The sequence below is a fragment of the Lonchura striata genome, chromosome 5 (assembly GCF_050655825.1).
Source record: "Lonchura striata isolate lonStrDom1 chromosome 5, ASM5065582v1, whole genome shotgun sequence".
Taxonomy (NCBI): Eukaryota; Metazoa; Chordata; class Aves; order Passeriformes; family Estrildidae; genus Lonchura; species Lonchura striata.
This window is the reverse complement of record NC_140707.1, coordinates 55,895,765-55,920,360: the sequence shown is the minus strand read 5'-3', so window position 1 is coordinate 55,920,360 and position 24,596 is coordinate 55,895,765. Positions and strand designations below refer to the sequence as shown.

General features: G+C 37.0%; 1 long non-coding RNA gene across 1 annotated transcript; it reads left to right on the top strand.

Moving 5' to 3' along the window:
• On the top strand, positions 1-24,390 carry LOC116183669 (uncharacterized). Its single transcript, XR_014955728.1, has 3 exons — positions 1-5,391; positions 10,372-10,475; positions 21,329-24,390. It is a non-coding gene; the product is annotated as an uncharacterized LOC116183669 (long non-coding RNA).
• The last annotated feature ends 206 nt before the right edge of the window (positions 24,391-24,596 follow it).

Below are 24,596 nucleotides of genomic sequence, written 5' to 3'. Positions count from 1 at the left end.
TTTTTTGGGTTTTTTTTTTTTTTGTTTTGTTTTGTTGGTTTTTTTTGTAATTAACTCCCTTGCTGTCTCACTTTTGTTCCTGCTAAGTCTACCATTGTTACCTCTTTCCCACCATTAACTATGAAAATACTTGAAAGAAGCAAGGTCTGGGACTGAGCAGGTTCAGGAAGAGGGTGTGTCAGCAGGCAGATAAACACAAAGACAAGCACAGAGAAAGAAAGGCTCCCTTGGTGCCAGACAGTAGCCTAGGCTGAGATTCACGAGCAGCTCTATACCCTGACTCATTCATTTAACAACTGTGCATAAACAGGCTCAGTTTATGACTAAGTTTAAGTATCTTTAGACTTCATGTAACAGTTTTCTCCTCCATTGGGGAGCTTCTCTCTAAGGTCCCAGACAACTACTGTTACTGAGTAGAAGGATGATGAGGGTGGCAGAAAGTGACACATCTGTGGGAGAAAGGGCAGATTTATCTTGTATGTAGTTGAGATCCATCCTCTTTACAGAATAAACATATTTAACAAATGAAATAGAAGAAATGAAGTCAAACAATAATGGCTGAAAACAAAGGAGTAATGTTTCACAGAGTGATGCTGAGAATAGAAGGGAATCTAGATATAGGTAAGCACAGATGATAAAATGTTTTTGGAGGAACTTATCACAGCAGAATAGATGGTAAAAGGCAGTTAGCAAAGACTAGCAATGTCTCAGATTGGAAAGAATCCATGAAGAATGTTATTTAACTTCTCCTTTTTCCTTCCCCAAAAGCAGCACTACCAAAGGACAGTTTTGGAATAGAGCCCAAAATAAATAAGGAAATGGTTCAGTTAAGTAGGGTACTGTGTAAATATTTTTTTTACAGAGTGAGATGAGAGACAGTCTCATTGTGTCTTGATAGAATCCAGAAATGTTGATCATATGGTGATTAGGGTTGTGAGATCAAGAGATTTTATGAGTAGGTTTTGAGTACAATCAAAATACTGACACATTTCTCAAAACAAGATAGCTTAAATTCAGGCTTCTCTCTTCTGGGTGGTAGCAAAAAGGAGAATTGCTCTGGATAAGCAAGTTTTTCAGGTAAAAATGCCTTTCCAAAGCTTAAAAAAAAAAAAAGCATTATCTTAAGAGCCATTCTAACTCTTCAGATGACTAGGAGTACCAAAACTGGTATTGTGTCCCTGCACTCAAGGCAAAAAGATGTGAATTTTCTTTAAAAGTAAGAGAGAGAAAAGGGAAAAATAGAGAAAGTGAACTAGCAATGTCTTATTTCAGGTGGCATGAAATCTGTACAACTGAAATTTAAGGAAGTCAAAGAAAGAATGATAGAAGATTACTATATGGTTGATCTTGACATGAGAGTATATCACAGGGTCTTATGGTCTTCTAGGTCTATTTTCTAGCATTCTACAAAATTGGGGTGAAATATAGATACTCATATTGCTTGTTCTTGGAAAGTCTGACAAGGTGCCAATACTGTTGGTGGGGGGGTTTATTTTGATTGTTGGTTTGGTCATGATTTGTTTTGGAGGTGGTATTTTTTTTAATCTGCTTGTACTTATCAATTTCAAACACATGAAGTTAGATGCAATAGTTTAAGCAGTGTTTTATGATACTGTAGGATGAAAATATAACAGATAGGGAGGAGGAAAATAGTATCTTGAACCTGAGAATTCTGGGAGGATGTGATGAAAGCAGTAGGTGATAGTGCAGTAATTAGAGGCAGAACTGTATATAGAAGTTTTTTCCTCCACTACTGGTGTAATTTCTGAATTTAAGATATTTCCCTGACTGTATCTCAGAAGAAAATTTAAGTACTCTTTGTCAAGATAGGGGCAGCACCTGGAGAGATTATTGCAGATAAAAAAGAGATAAATGGACAAAGGGATGAATGAGAAAACAGAAAAAAAGTGGTAAGATTTCATTCTTAATGATTTTTCCCACAGGGAAGGCTCCCTGGAATAGACCATGGATGATCCATATGATCAGATATAGAATGATTAAACAGATGTTACATTCAGAACAAACTTGCCTCATTCAGACACACAGAACAAAAGGCCACGCTCAGAGTCCTGGAGACAATTTTTGTGACACAATTCTCCAGCCCAGCTGTGTACCACAGCTAACTTATCTACCATTGAAGCAACTGCAGGTACCCCCTGGGTCCTTCCAGCAAAGCCCCAGTGCCACTGGCATCTCTAGGAAGTGTCAGGTGAAGCAAGGTCTTACTGAGTGTCCTCTACTTGATGTGTGTACCTGAGTGGCCAGAAAAGAAAAATGCTATAAACTACATTGCTTTGGAGAAAACAGATGGCATAATTTACTAATGCCAGAAAAAATGGAGCTGTTAGCAGCCTTCACCTTGCTTTGACTCATTATACAGTTCTACATGTTTTGGTCAAAGTTCATGGAGATTGATATATTATTTCTGGAGTGTTTTGATAGACTGCCATTTTCTAATGTAAAGAAAAACCCAATTAATTTTATCAGAAGTGCCATCACTCATAGGAAAATTTTAATTTTTTTTTCTACAGAGTGGGGATTTTATTATGTGTTTTACTGCTATTTAAAAACAATAGCAAAACTAAATATTTTCACTTAAGAGTGCTGGCCTCCTACACTTTCTTTTTAAATCCAGTCTACTACTACAGAATGTTTCACTGAAACATTCTGCTTGTTCTTTTTTGCCTTATTTAGGTCTAAGAAGCATTTGTCAAGTAGGCAGCTCGACTCTACCTCTTGTTGATGGCGAGTATTTTCTGTAGGTTTTGATTTCCTGCCGTGCACAGTGACTGATACTGCAACTTCACCCCATCACTACCTTGACTGACAGCAGTGAAGAAAAAGATCTGTACAACTAAATAAAATATTTGAAAAGAAATACACTCAAGTTTGGAGGCTTGAGAAGGGGAAGAAACAGCAAAACATTCCAGATTTATGAGGGGCCATTAAGGGTATTGTACAGGTTTGCATGAGCAGTTATATAATTTAGTTGCTCTCCTGTGATATTCTGGTTTTTATTTGCAGTATGGAGAGAGAGAACTGCACCCATCTGTATTAAATAAAACTATTTTTTTATCAGGACTTGCTAGTGACATTATTACTCTAACAGGCTGTGCATGTCATCAGAACCCAGAGGTAAAAAAATATAACACTCTTTGGATGTATTTTATTATTTCACAATGACTGGATAACATGAAACCTAATGAAAATTTACATTGGGCAGACACCTAGTGTAAATTTCACCCCTTTTTAGTCTTACATCTTCTCTTGGCTGGCTTAATATACCTGTTGTGATATTTGGGAAAATATTATTTTTTATGAATTCTTATGAAATTAAAATATCTAGGGAGATTAGAAGTATTTTTCAGCAGGAAAATAATTAATAACACTACTGAGAATTAGTTGTTTAAAGTCAGCAGGAGCTTGTTGCTATTAGCAGGTTTGGAGCAATGATTCAGAGAAATGATAAAAAATGGTTTCTTAGACTGAGTCTACAAACAGAAATGCACTTGCCTAAATTTATACAAGCAACTTGTTTCATCGGAAACCCCCTAAACCTGAGCACATATGTAAGCATTTGTAAAAGAGGCCCTCATTTTGGTTATATCTGACTGAAAGAAAACCAAAAACCTTTATTGAACTTCTAAAATTTAAAAATGCCTGTGAGTGCTGCATAAATTGTAAGGTCAGTTCTCATTTTAGCTGAAAGCAGATTGACCTTCCTTAATGAGAATAGTGTTGAGGGTTTTTATTTTGTTTGTTTGTTTTTGTTTTTTTTTTCCTCTAAATAATAATTTTAATGGGAAAGTGTGGGAGTTTTAATGGAATGTGCTTTCTAATAAAAAGCAATAACAATCTCTGATTTTATAGCGCCTTTCATTGTAGGTCCTGATAGTGTCCTGTGAATGTTTTAGTCTCACATAACTCTAAGTAGAAAGGTACTTTTGTATTTGTTTTGCAGGGGCTAAAAGAGAGAGAGACAGTGAGTTGTACAAATGAAAATACTGAGCAGAGTCCCCAGTGCTGATGGCTCCTCACAAACTTACACATACAGCCCTTCTTCCACGCTTAGAAACCAATTTCTTTGGATATACCATCATGACTGACAACCAATACCTGTGGTGAAAATAACTGTAGCTTTAATTTGGCAAACTATTCTTGGTTGGAGAATTCTTACTCATAGCCTCAATTTCTCATTCTTATAAAGAGGATTTAATAACTATGCTCAAAGCCAACCCTACACTTGAGGGTTTTTGATTCAGTCCCTATTTGAGTGCTGGAGATAAAATCTGGTAGAAAGAGAGAAAGGCTTTATTTTCTGTATAGAGACCAACAAGTCCTATATTTATCTAAGCACTGATGTTTTTCAGAGAGATTAATGTAAATGTATGGAAAACAATTACTCAAGTACTTTCTTTAGCACAGTAATAATAACAGAATTCAGATATCCTGCCTTTCTCTGTTTAAGAGAAAAAACATTTCTGTAGTTCTGTGTTTTGTTTTAAAATACTGGCAAATTCTATATGTATTTTTTATGCCTGTTTTCAAAATCTGAAACTGCTACATGCCAAAGGCTGAATTAAGAATTCTGAACAGTGTTTATGATTTCCTGCCTCATGCAAATATTTCATTATAGTGTATGAGATTTAATAAAGAAAATTATCTATTTTTACATAAATTTGAGTTTCATTTAGAGTAGACTTTGCTACAGAATGACCAAGCTTGGGTGAAATATCATAATTACACAAATAATAACATATTAGTTATTTCCCAATTACTCTATTCTAAAGTTGCACAGTAACGCTGATGAAAAATAGAAATAAAACCACATCAGATAATTTGGAGATAAATGTTTTCACAGACTGGTTTTTATTTACAGTGAAGACTTCAAATAAATAGAGATTTAGAATAATTTTTGGTATGCTTGATGAAGCAGATGTTTATTACACCAAAAAAGAGCATTTAAAGCAAATAATTCCACTTAAAATATTAAGCACATTTTCCATCTTATACTGTTGGAGATTATTGTGGCATGTTTGATTAATGGGCTGTTTTATTGGTGATGCAAATAATGTGCAATATCATATGACCCATATGTTGTAGATTAGAAAGGTATTAAAATTACCTTGGCACTAAGTGAAAAATCTGAAATATCCCTCTGGTAAAATATATCATTTTAGAGGAAAAAGACACGTTGGCATTGCTTGTATTTATGCTTTTGATATATTACATGTCATGTTTGCTTAGTTTTAGTATCAAAATTTATTCTCTTTCATCCTTTTGCTTCTCTTTGTCAGGTTTCCCTAGCAAGCGGTGTGTGCAATGGGCAGCAACTGAGTGAAACCCAACTGTATGTCACCTGTCACTTATGAGCACAGAACATAGAGGAAGGTGATGATGTCTGTTTTCTCATAAAATAATCTTGGTATTTATTGCCATTTATTTATAATTGGTGCAAGCTACAACAAAATAAGGAAGGCATGTGCCTGAAGGAAACACTTCGAGAAAGATCCTCAGCAAAGCCCCAAGCAACAGAATGGAAATCCACCTTGTTCCATATTGCATAGGAAACTTGAACAACTGCTTGGGGTCTGTTTAAAGATTCACTCAGGTTCTGGGACCTTTGGGTAAAGTTTAGTTGGAAAATGATGGCCTGACTTATGACTTTATCTGGAAACTGTATATAAAAATTCCAATTAAACCCAGAAATGGAAGAAACTTTAGGATGAATTTTAGTTTATGATTTTGAATTCTGTAAACACTGAATGGCAGATTGGGATTCAGAAGGTACACTGGAGCTTTGCATGCACTGTAATGCAATGAAACTACTAAGTTTCATGTTATTTGCTCCAAGTCTGTACCTGACTTAGAGCATGATCTGGCTTTCAGAAGTGCTTCTTCTAGGGCCAAAAATGGCTATGTTTTCTGGTGATGAAATTCCAAACCAGAACTATCCCTCAGAAGCACACAGCAGTCTCCTCAAATTTCCCACCAGTAAAGTAGACCTGATTCTTCTTCCTTTTGCTTTTCCCCTAAATTTCTGTTAAGTTTGGTAACCTGGGATAGACTTCCTTACTGGTTGTGAACACCCCAAATGGCCATGTCTTCTGACAGTAGATTGGGGCTTTCAGCTACAAAGATAAAATGCATCAGCACATGGGACAATTAAGCCCACTTCTAGAATTTTTGCTCAGGTGAAAACAACCTGACAATTCTCCTTATTAAGAGCAAAATGTAAAAAGATGTGATTACCCACATAAGTCACTTCTGAATGAGGAGAAAATATAATTAAAATCTTTAATGTGCCTCATCAATATTTTTTTACATTATTTTACAGTATTGTCATCAGGCAAAAGAGTGCTAGAAGAGCTGATTTTGTCCAGTAACTGCAGCTGTCCTTGAGGGCAAGAACACCATACCAAAATTTAGCCCGTGGTTCAGCTAAAAATGAACTCTTCAATAAATACTGTAGTCAGCTCATACCACAGAGACATAGATAATCTCTGGTTTGCCATCCTGGTCAGCAGCATCCTAAGGCAGCAATCCCTTCAGGGTCTGTACCCTTTTGAGACCGCTGCTCTTGTCCCTCACAGGTTCCCTTTGTGACCGTGTAGCATTTGCTTCTCCTGAGATTTGCTGGTGAAAACTGTCCTGTGCTTGAGTTGTTCCAGGCAAAGAAATTGTTGAGGGGCATATCTTTGGACTGAATTCAGTTCCTTGAAATTTCACTCTTCTAGCTGTGCTAGTTCTACCACTCTCTTTGCAGCACACTTCATCTGGAAATAATTATCTGGGCCCTGCTCCTGCAAACACTGTCCATGTGCTGCACCATGTTCAGTAGATTGCTTCAAGGAAATCAGTGGGTGTGTTTGAAAGGTTAAATTTGTAGGTGCTGACAGAACTTGGATGCTAGTCACCACAAGAGGATGTTAAAATACCAATGGGGAGGGAGGAATCCAAAGGGTGTCCTTAGCCAGAGATCCTGTTTTCATGCAAATGTACTTAAAAATGAAATTAAAAAAATAAGAAAAGGAGGAGAAATATACTGAGAATGTATTTTATGGTAAGTAGTCCTTTCTCCCTAGGATGCCTCTCATTATTTTCCAGAAGGATCCAGCCATGCATTAAGTACAGGATTAGTTTTCTCATCTTGGTAGTGTTGTGACAGTTTATAAAAACCTCTCATAACTAATGTAGCCTCCATATATTACAGAGTGATCATGTCCAAAGAAAAGACATTGACAGATTTGAAATAATTATGTAAATTTTTTCTAGAGTTCTATTTAAAAGCACATTTTTCAGACTTAAAAAAAAGAAAGCACCATCAACCAACCCTTAGTGATTGCTGAGGAAGCTGTACCTACATGCCTGCATTAAACCTAGCACAATATGCTATAAAAACCTCATTACACATCCAAGCTGTCTTTGTATCAGCATTAAATGTGCTTCCATACACATTCTGTAAATTACACACTTATAAATTACTCATTTGTAATAGCTGCAGGCTGATGGCTACAGTGAAAATTATATGGCTTTTTTTTAACTTGGTTTTTTTGATGTGCTTTTTGCTTATCTGAGCACCTGATGATCCTGCCATGCATGTCAATGGAAATCAAACCAGAAAAAGATATAAGGAAATTTTCTTGATACACCCTTTTTCCTCCCATGATTAATTTTACAATAATCAACTATTTCTCAAACTAGAAATTTTTAGTGTCAGACATGGCCATATTTTTGTCCTGTGTATTTCTGCTGAAGTTAGTGTTGAATAATTATGAATACTTCAGTAATATAAAATTCATAAATCTATTAAATAACTTAGAAGAGCAGAAGCAACTGCTTACTTTTTCTCCTTGAGGAATCATAACATATACCTAACTCTTTGTAGCTGTTAGGATCAGATTCCCTCACAACAAACTGTGTCCACTTCAGCAGGCATATTTATCTTATCCTTAACTATCACACCTTGCTGTGTGCTTCAGCATCATTCACCCAGATCCTCTGGTCCACCTGTAAAAGGCTCCTTCAAAATGACCCAGCTTTCAGGAGATGCCACTCTGCAGCTGCCCTTATGCCAGGCTGAGGGAAACCCTATCAAAACCCTTGGCAATCTCCACTGCTGCCTCACATCAGCCAAGAGGGCTACTTTGTCATAGCAGGCAATCATGTTTGTCAAGCAATATTTGCCCCTGTTGAATCTATGCTGGGTTTTCCCAGCCACGTGCTTCATCTGATTTGGGATGGTCCCCAGAAGGATCCATTCCGGTACTTTCCCAGGGACTGAAGGCTGATGGGGCTATAATTTCCTTTCATTTAGCCCTTTTTGTAGATGGTATGGCAGATGGTATGATATCAGCCTTCTTCCAGTCTTCTGAGGTGTTTCCTGATCTCCACAACTGCTCAAAGGTCATGGAAAGCAGCCTCATGAGGATTTCAGCCAGCACTTTTAATAACCTTGGGTGGACATTATCTGGGTCCATTGATTTGTAAGGGTCAAGCTCCTGTAATAGTTGATGTACCAATTTTTCCTTTGCTGACAGTGGGTTGTGTTTGCAAATGAATGAATGATGGAAGTCTGAAAAGTTTGTATGTGAAGCAGAACTCTTTCAAGGACCAGGTGTACTCGCATGGACACCTGAAGTAGGCTGACAAATTATTCCAATTATTTTATGGCTGTGTTTTTAATAGTTTCAGTTTTTATTAAACATTCAGATTCCCTGTTCATACCACACAGGGATTTGTAATCCATGAATATTCTAATTTTAGTGGGAGGCATTTCTTAGAATGGCCTTTCTTTTCCTCACAAATTCTTGAAGAATGTAAAATTCAAATTAATATTTGAATCTTAGACTTGGAAATTAACTTTAAAATTATCTGTATTCTCTAGAAAAATAGAAGTGTCCAGTGTGACTTAAGGCTCTCACCTGAAGTCTTGTGCTATCTTTTTCAAAATTCAAATACTCATGGAAAGTGTTCAGAAAGAAAAGATGTACCAAACCAACAAAAGCTCCAAGGTAGCAAGAAGGTACATCTCTAAAGGTAACCTGCAGTTAGAGTTACAAATTTAGGAAAATAGTGAGTTTTTCATCTGGCCCTTGTGTCCACCAATAATGGACTGCTACTTTTGGAAGCAAGCCCCAAAATTCATTGGGCTATTTGTGTAAAACCTGAGATGGCTTATCTGGAGCTATATTTTTTTGAGTTATTCCCACTTGTGATCATGCATTATTACGTAATATTTTCTGACTTTATAATTATCATGTAGACAGGGTTCATGAAAGAGCAGGCTGGAGCTTAGATCCAGGACTGTCCCAGTCAGACCTTTACAGTTTGATATTTGCACTGTAAAATCCAGGTGCCTCACTTTTATTATAAAATTTATCTTGGATGTTTGCTGCAATGAACTCTCACACCTTCCACTCCTCATTTTATGTTCATATTGAGAAGGATTCTATTTTTGCTTTAAATATATCCAGCTACCAGCCTCTACTTAACTGTCTTAGTTCCCTCTTTATTGCTGCACTTGACAATTCCTTCTCACAAATATTCTCATTTGCAACCTAACTTTAAAATACATCTCTCTCTTCCCCAGTTGTTGGTGCTGATTTTCTACCACAATTTAGTTAATTGTAACCTAGTAGGTATCAGTAACTTAATATTTCATAATTTTCCCCCTTTGTGGATATGGTGGTGGGCATAGGGAGAGGTAATGTATTATTTTTTAAGGTTTTCTTTTGTAAAAGGAATGGTTTTTTCTAGCTCCTCCAGTGGGGGTTCTTTTTGTTTCTGAGGTCACCAATGAAGAGTCTGGGAAAAAACTTATTGAAAAACAAATGCAAAAGCTCTCCAGTCTCTGTAAGAGCAGCAATAACTTTACAGAGACAATGCAATGCTCTTTCATAATCAGTTTGAATGGAGACTGACAATAACACATTTTCACCTTGACTACCCTTTTATGATTTTATCATATGAGAATGTAAGAAAATATATTATTTTTCAAGTAAACCAAGACAATTAAATATATGTGTGTTTTCATCCCTGTTTCATGTTCTACTAAAGCCAAACCACATTTTTTGTGCATGTTTTGTCCAGGAGTCAGAGTAAGACACAACCACTTTCTCCTCTGAACAGGGAGAGTTTGTGACTCTTTGTCACCTTTGTGACACCCAGTCCCCTCTTGTCCATGTTAGCTCTATTTGCTATAGTCTATGACTAATGAAGCCTTATGAAATAATGCAAAGTACCCATTTCAACACATGAAATTGAGGCCAGAATAAGTTCTGTGGTTCTATCTCAGTCTTTCATTGAAGGTGAAAACTGAGGAATCCTTAATCTGCTTTCTCTAAATATTGAAAATGTTCCTTCCAACAGCTGAGAAGAACCTGATTTAGGGGTCATTACTTCCCAATGGTAGCTGAAATGATTAATGTACAACAGAAGTGAACTCTTGAATTCTCATTACAAGAAAACTTAGGGTAAGAAATTTAAGATTTTGATTTTTCTTCTATTATTCCCTTACTTAAGATGAATATTTTATCTCTTTGAATAACTTTGTTGCTTTTTATGAAAATAATGATTCGTTTTGAGGTGGGTAGCATGTGTTTCAAAAGATACTGATAAAAACTAAAGATTGCCACGATGATCTGCTGTGATTATGCTAAAAATATATTTTTATAAGAACATAATATTTCTTACAACTTTTCTCAAAAGTACAGACTCAACTTTCATTTAGAGGAAATATAGTTTTACAGCAAAGTCCAAGAAAAGTGAAGTTCTTGAACTTAATGTAAATCAGTTTATAATATTAATTTCAATGAAGGTTATGCCTACTTGAACCTGCTCAGGTCATGCCCAGTTCTGCTTATGAGAATGAGTAAGTAATGCTTTTACATGCTGCAGAATCTTTATTTAGAAATATAATTTGGGAGCCAGTTGACTCAAAGCTTAATTTCAGAGATCATTTTAAGTTCAGGTTTCAGGCAAATGCAGCCTGACATTTTAGATGTTGAAATTTAGCTGCTGATGAATGTTTGATGATCACGATGTAGGAACTGGGTCACCCTAGGCCAGTTCTTGTGAATGAGCATACATTCAAAGCATGGGACTGCCACTAGAGTTTGGAACAGTCTCCATACAGAACATGTGATTTTGGTAGAAAGAAGGCCAAATTTGAACTGTCTATAAGTTCCCCTCATCTGACTGTGCCCAAGTCAAAAGACTACTCAAAAAGAAGAAAAAAAAAAAGAAGAAAAAAAAAAGAAGAAGATAAAGACTTCCCAGGGTTGTTAGTTAAGCATTTTGCAGAAAAGCTTTTCTTTGGACTATATAGAGTCTCTGTAGATTATATAGAGCTCTGCTTAAGACCCCCTTTGCTGAGCAATAATCTGCACTCAGCTTTACAGCACTTCACAGGTTCCATTAAAACCAATTAAAGAAGTAAGTGCTGCTGGTGAAAGGAAGCAGTTTGTTCTGTAAATCCATAACAACATGATACACTGCAGGCTCTGGAGGGTACATGCAAGGTAGGAGGAATATCACTGTCTGCTCACCATCTTGTTATACACTGGGTGCTCCCCAAGTCTGCTCCCATTCCCTGATGTTGGGAGCAGACAGATTTAAATGAAGTTTTGTTCCAGCTGAGTACAGGCACTGTTATGTTCCCAGAATAAACCCATGTGAATTGTGTTTGCTGTAGTAAGGCAAAATAATTCATTAGATTTGCCTTCTAATTCATACTCCTCACTGTGCGTTGTGCCTGTACAGCATTTGCAGTAGAGTCTGTGAGCAGTGATTACTCACAGGTGGATTACACATTTAAAGGAGATGCTATTTGAGCCATAATTAGCCATTTGAGTTCTCTACATTATGAGCTGAATCTTAGATGAATATCCTTCTGAAGAATCCCTGATTATGCTGTGTGCAGCCTGTATGAAGGTTAGGGTGCTAATTCAGACATTTAAATTAGAATCAAAAATATAGTGTATGACTGTCCCCATAGTAAAGTTGCTTGTGGGCAATATGGTTTTAATTGCCTTGGCAGTACTGGGGACACTGCTTTACTTCCTTAGAGTATTCCACATACATAAAATTAATGCAGGGTATCTAACTAGTGATGACTATGGATTGAGCAGCATAAGGTAGCCTGGGAAGAACATAGAGTTTTACCAGAGTCTGTGACTTAAGTGAAGGACCCAGATTTGGTGGTGTCATGCCCCTCCATCACCAGCTGATCCATTTGCATCATTTCAGAGATCTGGGCAAGGCAAAGACCATTCTTAATTTTGAAATCTTTAATCCATTGCTAAGAAACAGCAGTTGTTAGTCTTGTAATTATTTGGAAATTAAAAATACCTAGCTTGTGCCTGCCTTAAGCAGACAGTATTTTCTTAAGGGGATTTAGGATTGGTTAAAACTTTTCAGTTCCTTAATGTAATTGCCTGGCAGTAACTGTCTGACTGTGTGAATATTCCAACTTGTGCTAACAAATATTTTTTTTTTCTGGTCTTCATATTTCATGCATATTAGCAATTCATAAATATGTTAGGAAATGCTGCAGACTATTCCCTTCTCTGACTATAGATTCATGACAAAATGTTTGCCTGAATAAAATCTTGGTGGCAAAGTAGTTCAAAAGGCACCTCCTTGAACTCCGTATGTCTTAGAAAGAGAGATTTTTTCTCCTTTCTTCCCCTACCCTTTGTGCTGGTTTCCACTAGAATAGAGTTTATTTTCTTCAGAGCAGCCAGTCTGGGTTATGTTTTGGATTTGTGCTGAAAGCAGTCCTCATAACAGGGACTTTTTAGTTACTGCTGAGCAGAGCTTACACAGGTTCAAGGCCTTTTCTGCTCCTCACCTCACCCCACTGGTGGGGAAGTTGGGAGTTCACGAGGAGTTGGGAGGGGACACAGGCAGGACAGCTGCCCCAAATGACCAAAGGGACGTCCCAGATCATATGGCATCATGCTTGGTGTATAAAGCTGGGAGAAGATGGAGGAAGTGAGGACACTTGGAGCTGTGGCATTTATCTTTTCAAGTAACCATTATGTTGGGATGGAGCCCTGTTTTCCTGGGGATGATGCCTGCCCATCAAAAGTAGTGAATGAATTCCTCATTTTGCTTTGCTTCTTAATGTGGCTTTCCCTTTCCTGATTAAACTCTCTTTATATCATCCCAAAATTTTTATTCTTCTGATTGTCTTCCCCATCCCACCAGGGGGTGAATGAGTGACTTTGTAGGGCTTAATTGATGGCTGGGCTTAAACCATGACAGCCTCCTACTCTGTTTAAGGGCAATGTAACATCACTACAAAGGAAACTTCCTCTTTTAAAAACCATAAATCATTGATTTCTCCCCCTACAATAACCAGCCCTTCCCATCTGGGAGGCTTTCCACATTTACCATTTGTGTTATAATCTCCACTGTATTTCTGCCTGCCACATTGATTTATCCTTTGCTAACAAATCAGTTTGTATGAAAAAGCTGCTGCTTTCCCATTCAGTGTTTGATTAAATGTTTGTGTGTTCTATAAATCATACCTAGAATATGAGCACATAGGATGGTGAAGTTAAGAAAGAAAGTGTTTTTATAAAAATTTACATGTGTATTACTGAAAATATTCAGTTATACTGCTGCATTCCAGTGCTGGTGAAATGTTGCTTTGGGGGATATATGTAGGTTAGGCTAATGAAAAATCTTCTCTTTAACAGCTTCACCTTCCCATTCCAAATTATGGAATTTCTCATAGGAAATGTCAGGTAGTGGGTTTGGTGATGGAAAAACAGGTCAAGTGTTTATATGTGTAGGGTCCTCCCTACCTAGTCTCCCATTTCTATCAGTAAGGAACAAAGCCTTAAAGCAGAAGACAGAAAGACTGAAGGAGTGATTTTAGTTCCAAGCATTTCCCAATTCCTCAGTGTGACCAGGTGCAAAGTACTAGGCCTCTTTTCAATTGAGATTTGCTTCTGTAAGATGGAGGTGATAATGCTACACCAGCCTGTGTGGGGCTTTGGAAAAAAAGCAATCAGAACACACTTCAGAGCTTCATAAATTAATCACAGTGGTAGCTGCAAGATCCACCACTGCTTGCTGTGAATTTAGTTCCCCAAATACAAGAGTCTGCAGAGCCTCTGCTCTGAAATTGCCTGTAAATACCAAGAATCATTACACTCTCATGGAGGAAGGAATACAGGGACTAAGGTCATGATCCTGATGAGCCATGAGTCTCAGTACAGGATAACCAGGACCTAATCTAGCCAGTCAGGACTAGCCAGTCAGCTGCTCATGGATCATAGGGAGAAACTGGGTTCAATTCCTGATGGTCAGAGGGTGTTGGATTCTCCACTTTATAGCAGTTAAATCTTCGCATTCGTCTAGCCCTAGATCTAGGTAACTTTAGCATGTAAACCTGGGTTGCCATCAACTGGCAGAATATTCAGTCCCAAGTCAGAAATATTGCATAACAATTCATTGCACAAGGAAAACAAGGTTCCTGTGAACAGGAGTGACAGATCACACAGAAGTATGAGCAGATGCTGTTTAGAAAGGCTTTGGAGAGAATCCTTGTCTCACAAAGAAAAGTTACTGGGAGATGTAACATATCTATTAAAATCTAGGCTACATCAATTTTTTCCCCAAAAGAGACAAAATGAGATATGTTCTTTCCATTAGTCACCTTAATCTTTCAATTCCAGAACTGTTCCACCCTTTCCTCTATTCCAATGAATAATTAAGCATCTAGTGGAATAGGAAAGATTGAAAGAGGCTGACCTGGCACATGAGCTATGAGTCAATGGTACCTTATTTCCTAAGAAATGTAGAAGCAATTTTTTTCTGATTCTTCTCCATTAACATCTTAATTTCCCAGTACAATTCTAAGAGAATTAGATTAATCACTCTCACCACTCTGCCAATTTTAATCAGAAACAATGACTGCCAGTGAATAATAATTTTTTTTCTTTGCAGCTCCAGATGTTTGTAGAATAAACTACCACTTTCTTTGCCTACACTTAGCACTTACAAGAAGTTTAGTTTTAACTTTTTGCTTTAGCAGAGTCCTGGGACTGAGCAAAACTTGAGATTTGGAAAACATGCCTTCTGCTGCCCTTAAATGTGAATATTTGCATTAATTTCTGCTGAAACCTTTTCTCAAATAGTTTAGTCTGTGGTTGTTCTGGAGACATGATAAAACAGGTGGGCAACTTATGGGTTGGGAACTCCTGCAATATTTACAGCTGTGGACATGGGGAGAGCTCCCAGGAAGGATGGATTTTGAGGAGATGTCAAGATTTTGGGTAGAACATTAGTAACTGATTCAGTCTCAGAAATATCAAGGCCATTCTCACAAGAAGAATTAAATGAAAATCAAGCATGCTGTTGTACCTTCCAAATATCTGTGGCACAGGCTCTTTACCTTGGTACCATTATACAACTGGTCTTCTTAACTGGCTCCTATACATTTCTTCCACCACCTGCATATTTTCCTTCTTTACCTCTCTGCTTTTGCTTTGTCTTTTTCCCCACATAGCTTATCCCTGCTCTCAGCTATGCTCCACCCTCTTTTGCCATTAGGGAAAAATGCAGCTCAGGGTCAAAACTGTTGATTGCCAGACACTTCTGCTGTTATGTTTCTTTCTCTATGTTTTTTTCTGTTTTAAAAAAGTGAATTTTAAAGCAAAAAATACCTATAAGTCAGTACTTGAAAGATTGTAGCATAAGAGGTGATTAATTTATATCTAGGATTTTGCTGAGGAAATAATTTTGTAATTCTGCTACCACTCAGCACATCTACCAAAGTGTGTATAGAGTAGCACAAACATCTGCACTGTCCTTTGGAAGCAAGTCCTTGTTTGATGTTCCAAACTCTTCTGGAACAATATTCGTCTTGGACGTTAGGTATCATCAAGCATATTTCATGTTATCAACATAGTTTGTCAATTTATGCATTCTTGGGCAGTGGGCATACTAGAATATGATCGTGAACCTTTTCTTCTTTCCACTTGAGTGTCTTGGATGCAAAAGAAGCAGTTCTGGTCTAACAGTAATTAATGCCAGTAACTAAATGTATTATCTTCTGTTCTGAAATTCTTCCTTTACCTTTGTATTCGAAAGCTCTGTACATTAATAAGAAAAAAATCTCTCACCGTACCTTGAAGCAAGGGAACATGAATTTTAAAAACAATCATTAGATCATTATTTCTAGCTTCAAGCTTGTCATCCCCATGACCTATTGTATTAATAAAGCCCCAGAATGCTAGTTGGCACTGACAGACAGAGCAATGTACTGCATGTTTTATGAACTATATATGCAGCTTCTGATTGCTACAGAGACACAAATTCATACAATTTCCTATCAAGAACCCACTTCTCAATCATAAGCTAACAGCCATTCAAATTAAAGAAGTTTGCCCTTCTCAGAAAAAGAATGAAGGAAACTCAGAGCTGCTAACACTTTGATTTATTTTAACATTAAAATATTGAGAACATCAAATTTTAATATCTGTGCTGTCACTTTATTCATAAGGTAAGTACAGTTCTTACACTCAAGAGCTCAAAAATTATTTCACTTTTAGAAAGAAATTTATTGCACTCTATAGGAAGGTGTGCAATTCCTTCTTTCAGAGAACTTGTGGATTATCTTCTTGCAGAGCAGGCTGAACTTGTGATTCTTATTTGCTCTGGTTTTCTTTTTTTTTTTGTTGTTTGCATAAACAAACTCTAATTTATTTCTCCTTTTACTTTTTAGCAGCAGGGAACTGAATGCTTCTTTACTGCCTTGCTAATAATAATTAGAAATAGAACACCAATTCATGGAACAAAATAAAAATCAGCTAGAAATTCAGTGCAGACGTCATCAAAGTAAAAATGCATTTTCCTCATTATAATAATCAAAACTGTTCTCTTCTGTTCATATCCCTATATTCTACCTAGGGTCTCAATATCCATAGCTAGCACTTTTATTTGTAGACAAGAGCAATTTCTGGGCTTCAATAAGTTCCTGTGCTCCTAGTTTATAAGACTGCACAGAGCTCTTTCAAACAGATCAATCCCTCTCACTAGACAAGATCATCAAAGGATAATAAGGAGCAATATTATCATTATCTTTCAACAGCTGGGAAATTGCGATTATATTTGAGTATATAATTCATCAAGGCCTCTGTTGGGTCTTTTGTCATTCATACAAGAGGTCTTATATTGGAAAGGTAGCTACAAGTCCAAGTAACTGAACTTAAATTTACTCTGTAGAGGCTACTTATGCATGAGTACTGATGGTCTAATTAAGATCTAACATTATCTTGGAGACAGAGCATAGATTCATTTGGAAGCAGATAAATTAATTAGAAGTATTAAGTATGCTTTACTTACAATTTCTGCAGACTATGTTGCAGTCAGGAAAGCTGAGAGTTTACTTGTCCTTTGTAATCTGGTTTATAGGATAACATTTGTCTAGGTCTGCAGCAGTGGTCCAATCTACTATGTTTCTTCATAAAATTAATCAAAGCAGTTAAATGGAACTTATAGCTTTTCAGTTAAAAACTGAAGAAGCAGCTGGGACCTTTTTTGTGACACCAGGTAAGCCTGAAGAAGAGCCTGTCAAGAGGGAAAAATGCCTTAAAGAAGAAAAAAGTCAGAAAGATTGGGATGTATGCAGAGAGAAAAATGAGTCAGATTTACAGTGAAAGAAACAATGGGGTTGGCAGAACAAGGGAAGATATCAGGATATCTGAATAAACTGAAGTGATGCAACAGATCAGTTCCTGCACAGAAAACACAATTAATTTTTTCACTACTTAAAAATCAGACCCACTACAAATGTCTGCATACCAGACATTTAAGCTTGTCTACTTTTAGTTCCTAGGGGTGGAAGTACCAGCTGGATCCAATTCTCATTCCAGCTAATAGCTGGGCCATGGAGTGTTTTGAGGCAGATCTAAAATCCAGTAAGATAAAAATAGCTTAATATGTGCTGCTTTTAGAAGAACAACAGGGACATTTACATAGGAAGTTAGAAGAGCAAAATCAGAAAAGGAAATAATCCTATTAACCAGATAGGAACGACTGAGTGGGAGTTAATAGCTGTCAGATACAGAGTATCCATTTTGCATCTGCAAAGAAACTGAGGTTGCTATTTTTCCATAGTTAAAGAGCCAAATGTCAGAAATTTATAGGGAGAACCCATATCTATTTTGCACATATTCCTAATGCTAATGAGCAGAAGAATTACGTGTGTTTCTGTATGCATACTGTTCAAAATTCACTGCTGTTAAATTTAAAAGTCTTATGAAAGGGGATTTTGTCCATTTCCATGCTCCACCATTTTCTTTAATTGCAAATGCATAAGATAGGAGAAAAGCAGAAAATTCCTTTGGAATCCTCTGAGCTGAGGTATGGTATAATACCACACAGAAGCGTTAAATATAAGAAATTTATAAAGCAGATAACCTTTTCATTCAATTTACAAAAATTAAACAGTAGAGCAGTTATCCTTTTCTAGTCATAAAGATTACAATGCACATTATGTAATATTTTTTCTTTTCCAAATACCTTCTCTCCTTAAAAATGTGTTCACCTGTTTGCCTGGACCAACCATAAATTCTAGATTAATTTTTATTTAGAAATAAGACTGTAATTAAAAAGAACTGATAATTAGTATTTACCTCTTTTCTCTCACAGTGATGGATTGAGGGGTGGATAGGAAAATACATATTTGTATCTCTGTAAATAAAAATAATAGTGCCTGGATGATAGCTAGTGATAATATTTGTAAACCACATTGTGCTTTGCAGCTAAGACATCATTCTCCAGATGTACACAGACCTCAGAAAAAAGGTCTTAACAGCATTTCAGATCTCTGTTTGTTGATGGCAGCTGTGACAAAAGCAGACTTAGACTGCTGAGTGCTGTTCAAACCTTATCTACTTTGCAAGTCTTCATTTAGATAGTGTTTGGTACACTAGAAAGTATTTCCTTAACCTGAAGAAACCATCAGAATTGCTGCTATTACTAACTATAGAAGACTTTATATTACCAGAATTTAGGCGCTGAATGATGCATCTAGTAAAAGCAAAATGATGCATACACCTATTTTAAGAAAAATATTTGATGTTTACCTTGGAAGAATTCATATGGCATCCAAAGTCTTGCTGTGCAGCATCACAGGTAACTCTATTGTGACTCAACTCTATTGAGAGTATATTTAAGCACTTCCATTTAAAACTTCTTTTTTCACAGGTCCCTGGAGATCCCAGTTGGTTAGGGTTTTCTAGATGACACTGAATTCACCATGGAAGTACTGTACTTATCATAAAAAACTTAGTCAAGTAAATTTATAGACATATATCTGTGAGAGGAAATACTCATGGTAGAAGTGCCTTTTGATTAGAAAACATGTGCAGGAAGTCCGAATTTACCTCAGCTGCAGGCAATTTGAATCTGCTCTTTAGTTTTTTCATATGATGTCTTTATCATTAATCTTCAGCCTCTCATATCTTCTGCTGAATCTAGACCACCAGATGAAAGAAAAAGTGCAGCAAATCTGGTCACTAAATCTGATCTTGTTTATTGTGTTTTCTCTCTAAATTAAATATTTGCTGCACCAAGATCACAGACTAGGAAAAAGAAGCAAAAGAAAATCTAAACCCAGCAAAAAACCTAACGTAACTTAAGATCTCTGGTTTCCTTAGTTCTTGCTCCTGCATTGCATATTTCCCTGCTGCCACACCCTTGTCCTCAGCAGTAAGTAGATTACTAAGTACTCTCTTCTGATAATTTAAGTCTTTGCAATCTTTGCCTGAGTGATGTACTTTGATCTCTTGTTCCCTTCCCCTTTCCCTTCCCCAAAGAGGCACAGAGCTACAAAGGCAGGCAGTAGGAGAGGAGAAATGGAAATGGTAACCTCCAGTGTGAGAGTAGCTGTGGTGCCTAAGGACATCTCGATGGTGACATCCCTGTAACCTTGAGCAGCAGCTGCTGAGGTAGTTCACCTTCTTGTGTCCCAAGAAGGTAAATGGTCTTCATTTAGAAAGATCACCAAGGATTGTTAACATCCACTTACCAAGACTTCTTGTTCACTCTTATTTTATTGCTTGTGTAATGCTTTCTGCTAAGTCTTTGAAAGATGAGACTCTGGCATATGCTCCACTGAAGAGTTAAATGGAGTATAGAAGGACAAAGGAGGATTTCATAATATGGGCTATAGAATCTCCATGCACCATTACATTGCAACCCAAGCACAGGACTTATAGAATATATATCTAATTTGAGAGGCTGCCCTGTTAGCCTCTTATGTGTTTGCTCACTGTGGAGTGAAGGTATGCTGCTCTATTCTACCTGAAGTATTTAGGCTAAACCAAACCTTTGAGCATCTTAAAGTCCTGTCTAGCCAGAAAAAAGGTCATTTGTCAAGCTGCTTACACCTTCTGTATCAGAGTGACCATAAAACCCTTTGAGGCCATCACTATATATCTTGACATTTCTAAGTTCTACCACAATAAATAAAAGAACAAGGGTAGAAGTCTTCATTGGTAAAGTGCTTAAAGCCTGACAAGCTTACAAGAACTTGAGCAGACCCCGCTTCTTTGTTTTGACAAGGTTTTCCTCCAGGATGATCAATGAGAAAGCTACATTAAATGATGCTTCTTCTTTTCCACATTCATGTGTTTACTCTGTCAACCTGAGAGCATTGGAAAATCCTCTCCTCAGTTTGCCATTTTGCAAGTAATCTGGCAGTCAGATCTCCACCAAAGATGGTCCTTGGCTTTACTATTTGTTTCAATAAAACTTATGTTTCGTTAAGTGAACCCAATGTGTAGAATAAAAACTTCAGAAAATTTACACTTGAGTTTTGCATTTTCAGATGTGAAGAAAGTCTGATGAGTTAGAGAACAGCTGAGAAGTCTTCCCAATTGTAGAAAGGTATTAAACAGGCAGGTCACAAATCCTTTTGTTCTTTTTCACAGGCACGCATTAAACAAGTTTTCAAAACTAATGGTGCAATTGTGCAGTGGTTGACATATTTCTCATATCTCATGAACTAGAAGTCAGCCAGCTGACTTCTGAAGCTTTCAAAACCATTCATCTATCATTCTGAGTATTGATCTTTGTGTATTATAGGGAGGTTTCCATCATGGAAATATAGCACAAAACATTATTTCAATTATTTGCCCTAAGCTACACCAACCTTTTAGTTTGTTGTTAGATTTCAAGGGTTGATGTATTAGTCAATCAGTTAAGATGGATCACCAGCATTTCCCTTCACAGTTCATTTCAGTTTTACCAGTGTTTGAGGATACAAACCATAGTGAACACTAATGTGATATACTTTCTTTTACAGGCTGAAAACACAAGACAATATTGCTATCTTCATTCAATTCCTCTGGAAAGGATTGGAAAATAAATGTTGGAATAAGTCCTCCTGTGTCATGTGTTCCTTTGCTGGTGACTGAAGGACATTTTACATTTTGCACTTTTGCATTGACTCTGGCTACCAGCTATTCTATAATCTTCCAGTTGCAAGTTGATGTTATATTGTCAGAATCAGTGAGTCTTCAGTAATGGCAAATTTTTGTTTGTAGCCATACTTGCAGGTATGTCCTGTAGGTAAAGTCTTCATGAGGATCTGGAGGAAAACTAAAACAAAGCTAAATGGGAAACTTCAAAATGGAATTTTTAGTGCCCGTGGAAGAAGAAGGAGTTGGTGTCTCCCTCCTGCTGTTCACTCCTGCCATTGAAATGGCCAGCTGGGCTGGTTTGGCAGAAATGTTTGTACTAGCTGCTATGTGGTGGGCTCAACTGGGGAAGGGAGAAGGTGGCAGATGGCCAAAAAAGAAAATGTCTGGGAAGCCGGTGGTGTCAGTTACCTGGGGTAGCTCAAACAGTTTCACTGCTGAAGTTTTAGCCACAGACTTAGAGTTCAGCATTTAGGTTTTCTGGCAGATCAGGTTTCAGGTTTCCTTCACGACACAATCAGATACATCTGGGTCAGAGCCTGGAAACTGTTCCTGTCTGGGTCGGGTTTGACTTGGCTGTAGCTAAAACCACAGGAGCTCTTTCATAGAACCAAGTAATTGGAAAAGAGTCAGACTGAGGTTCAAATCTTGGCTAATCCTAAAGTGATGTTATCTTTAGTATAAGCTTATTTTTTGTGTTGCATTTTGCATGTGTCCCACTGATTATGGGGTTATACAAGAGGTAGTGTTAAAAGCAAAAATGTTCTCCTGCTATTTGCAAAATGCAAAAAACTATTCCAAAACCAAATCAGTTGCACTTGCAGTGCTAGTAGAAAAGGCAATCTGTGTAGCAGCATGCACAAGATAACTTACTGTCATTCTGTATAAACTTGGCAATTTACTTAAAAGAATGTAATTCAAACTATTCATTTAGTAAATACCACAGATTTCCATTGAATATCAGTGAGCTGATGAGCCCGATTTAGGTAGACATTATAATTAATTGTTCCAAAAACACCTCTGCTCTGCAGACTGCTCTGCAGAGGACTATAACCAAAAGGGCTATAACCAAATAATCAATTATCCAGTGGTTTTTATTTGAGATAGCTACTTTTATTTTTTATTGTCAGCCTTTCAGAAGTGTAAGAATCCATTTTAATGATCAGAAAATTGTATCCATGTTTATGGAGATATAGATACTTTAAAACAAGGACAAAATTCATGCCTGTTTCAAATGTATGTCATAGACTGACACATATAAGAAAAATACTCCATTTACTCTACTTTTTAAAGTTAATGATGTGTGTATATAATAACTTAAAATCTAATATCTTCAAGTGCTAGCTATGGATTTTCCAGAACAGCTGGATACAAGATGCATGCTAATTCAGAGAGCAGCTGGACTTTCCTCCGCTGTTGTGAATAGACGGGATTTGAATGGAAGGTTGTTACCTACTGCCAAGCATAATTTTCAAGTGTTGTGCTCTCCTGGGATGTTTTGATTGAATTAGGAGGTTTCAGCTAGTTCAGTGAGCGAGATGCAATGAGTAGCAAAATGTTCTGTTCTCCATGCATAATTGGACACAATATGTAGGTCTTTTGCTCATTTTTAAGTCTGCAAGTGTAAATTCCTAAAATATTATAAGGATTGTCTGAGATTTTAAAGTCATATTAGACATTTCCATACATTAAAAAGGCATCCAAATATTGGACTGTCCCCACATACTACATTAGGTATTTTTCTAACCCCAAACTAGACTGTTTTTCAAGGAAAAAAATTTTGTATGACAACAAAGCAAGAAATATATGTTACTTATAATGACTACAAGTGTCTGGAAGAAAACATTCTGTACTTTTAAATTCTTTTATTCTTGCCTTCCCTCTGTGCTGCAGGAATTCGCTATCTTTATTTTTGCCAGATTGCTTTATCCCCAGAGCAAGTATGACTTTATTATTCCAATTTTTACAAGTTTGAGTTCATATCATTTTTTAGACTGACATCTTTACCATTTCTGCTTCTGTTTACTCAGCATGAATATCTGGTATGTGCAGTAGTTCAGTTCAGCCTTATCAGACATGGGGTCCCATGGTAACAGTGGGGAATATCTTCATTATTAATAATATTATGAGCAGAGAATATGACTTATGGAAGCTGTGTCTATATATTTGTGGAGTTTCTCTAGTGTTATCTGTCCTCTGCTAATTAGAATTTAGCTGACAAATACATGGAGTAAAAAGGAGGAAGGACATTTTTGTTTTGACTGTTAATTACAGTGAACTCTTGTAATGTGCCTATACAGGACATTGCAGTACAGAAGAGATGCATACAAGCTCAGCTTTAAATTAATGTGCTAAGATAATAAAATGAATTTATCCAGTGAAATATAGAATTTCATATAAGATTCCCAAAGATGACGAACTGGGAAGGCTAAGAAAAGTGAAAAATTAATCTTACCAAAATTGAATAGATTCTGTGGGATATACTGGCTGATTTGCTGTCACACAGTGTTATTGTTGCTCTGTCTGCTCCATACCATCACAGCCTGGAGGAGAGTAAAATAAATCTTCTATGAATTCAATTGAACTGCTTTGCTATGGTACCAATCTACAGGAAGCTTGGAAATGGATTTAGTACATGCATTGAAATTTTTATCACCTTTCACATAACAGAAATCACTGGGAGTATTGAGAGCTCAGCTTCTCCTGGGCCAGTATCAAAAAGGAGCTGAAATTTCAGCTCAGATAGGCTTGAATTCACAGCACAAATATTCGGGGGTGAATTGCATGTGCTCCTGCCATGTGTTTTGCATGTAGCAATGTTTATGAGGGAGTGGAAAGTATTTTGTCAGTATTTTTGTTTTATTTGACACCACTTTTGACTGTTATGTTACAGGAGAGAGAAATTAGATGTAACACATCTTTAGCCATGGGTAACATATCTTCAGACATGAAGGAATTCCTTCATGTCAATGCTGCATTTAAACTACACTGTGCTCTTCTGGCCCATGGAGTGGAATATGTTTCACTAGTGTGTTGGGGCTCTGGCACCACTTGATGGAAAAATGGCCACATGTCAAGGCTGCAGGTGGAAAGGGTTGCTTTCAGCAACTCTTCTTGGAGGGAGAGCCCCTTGGGAAACTCTTCCTCATATGT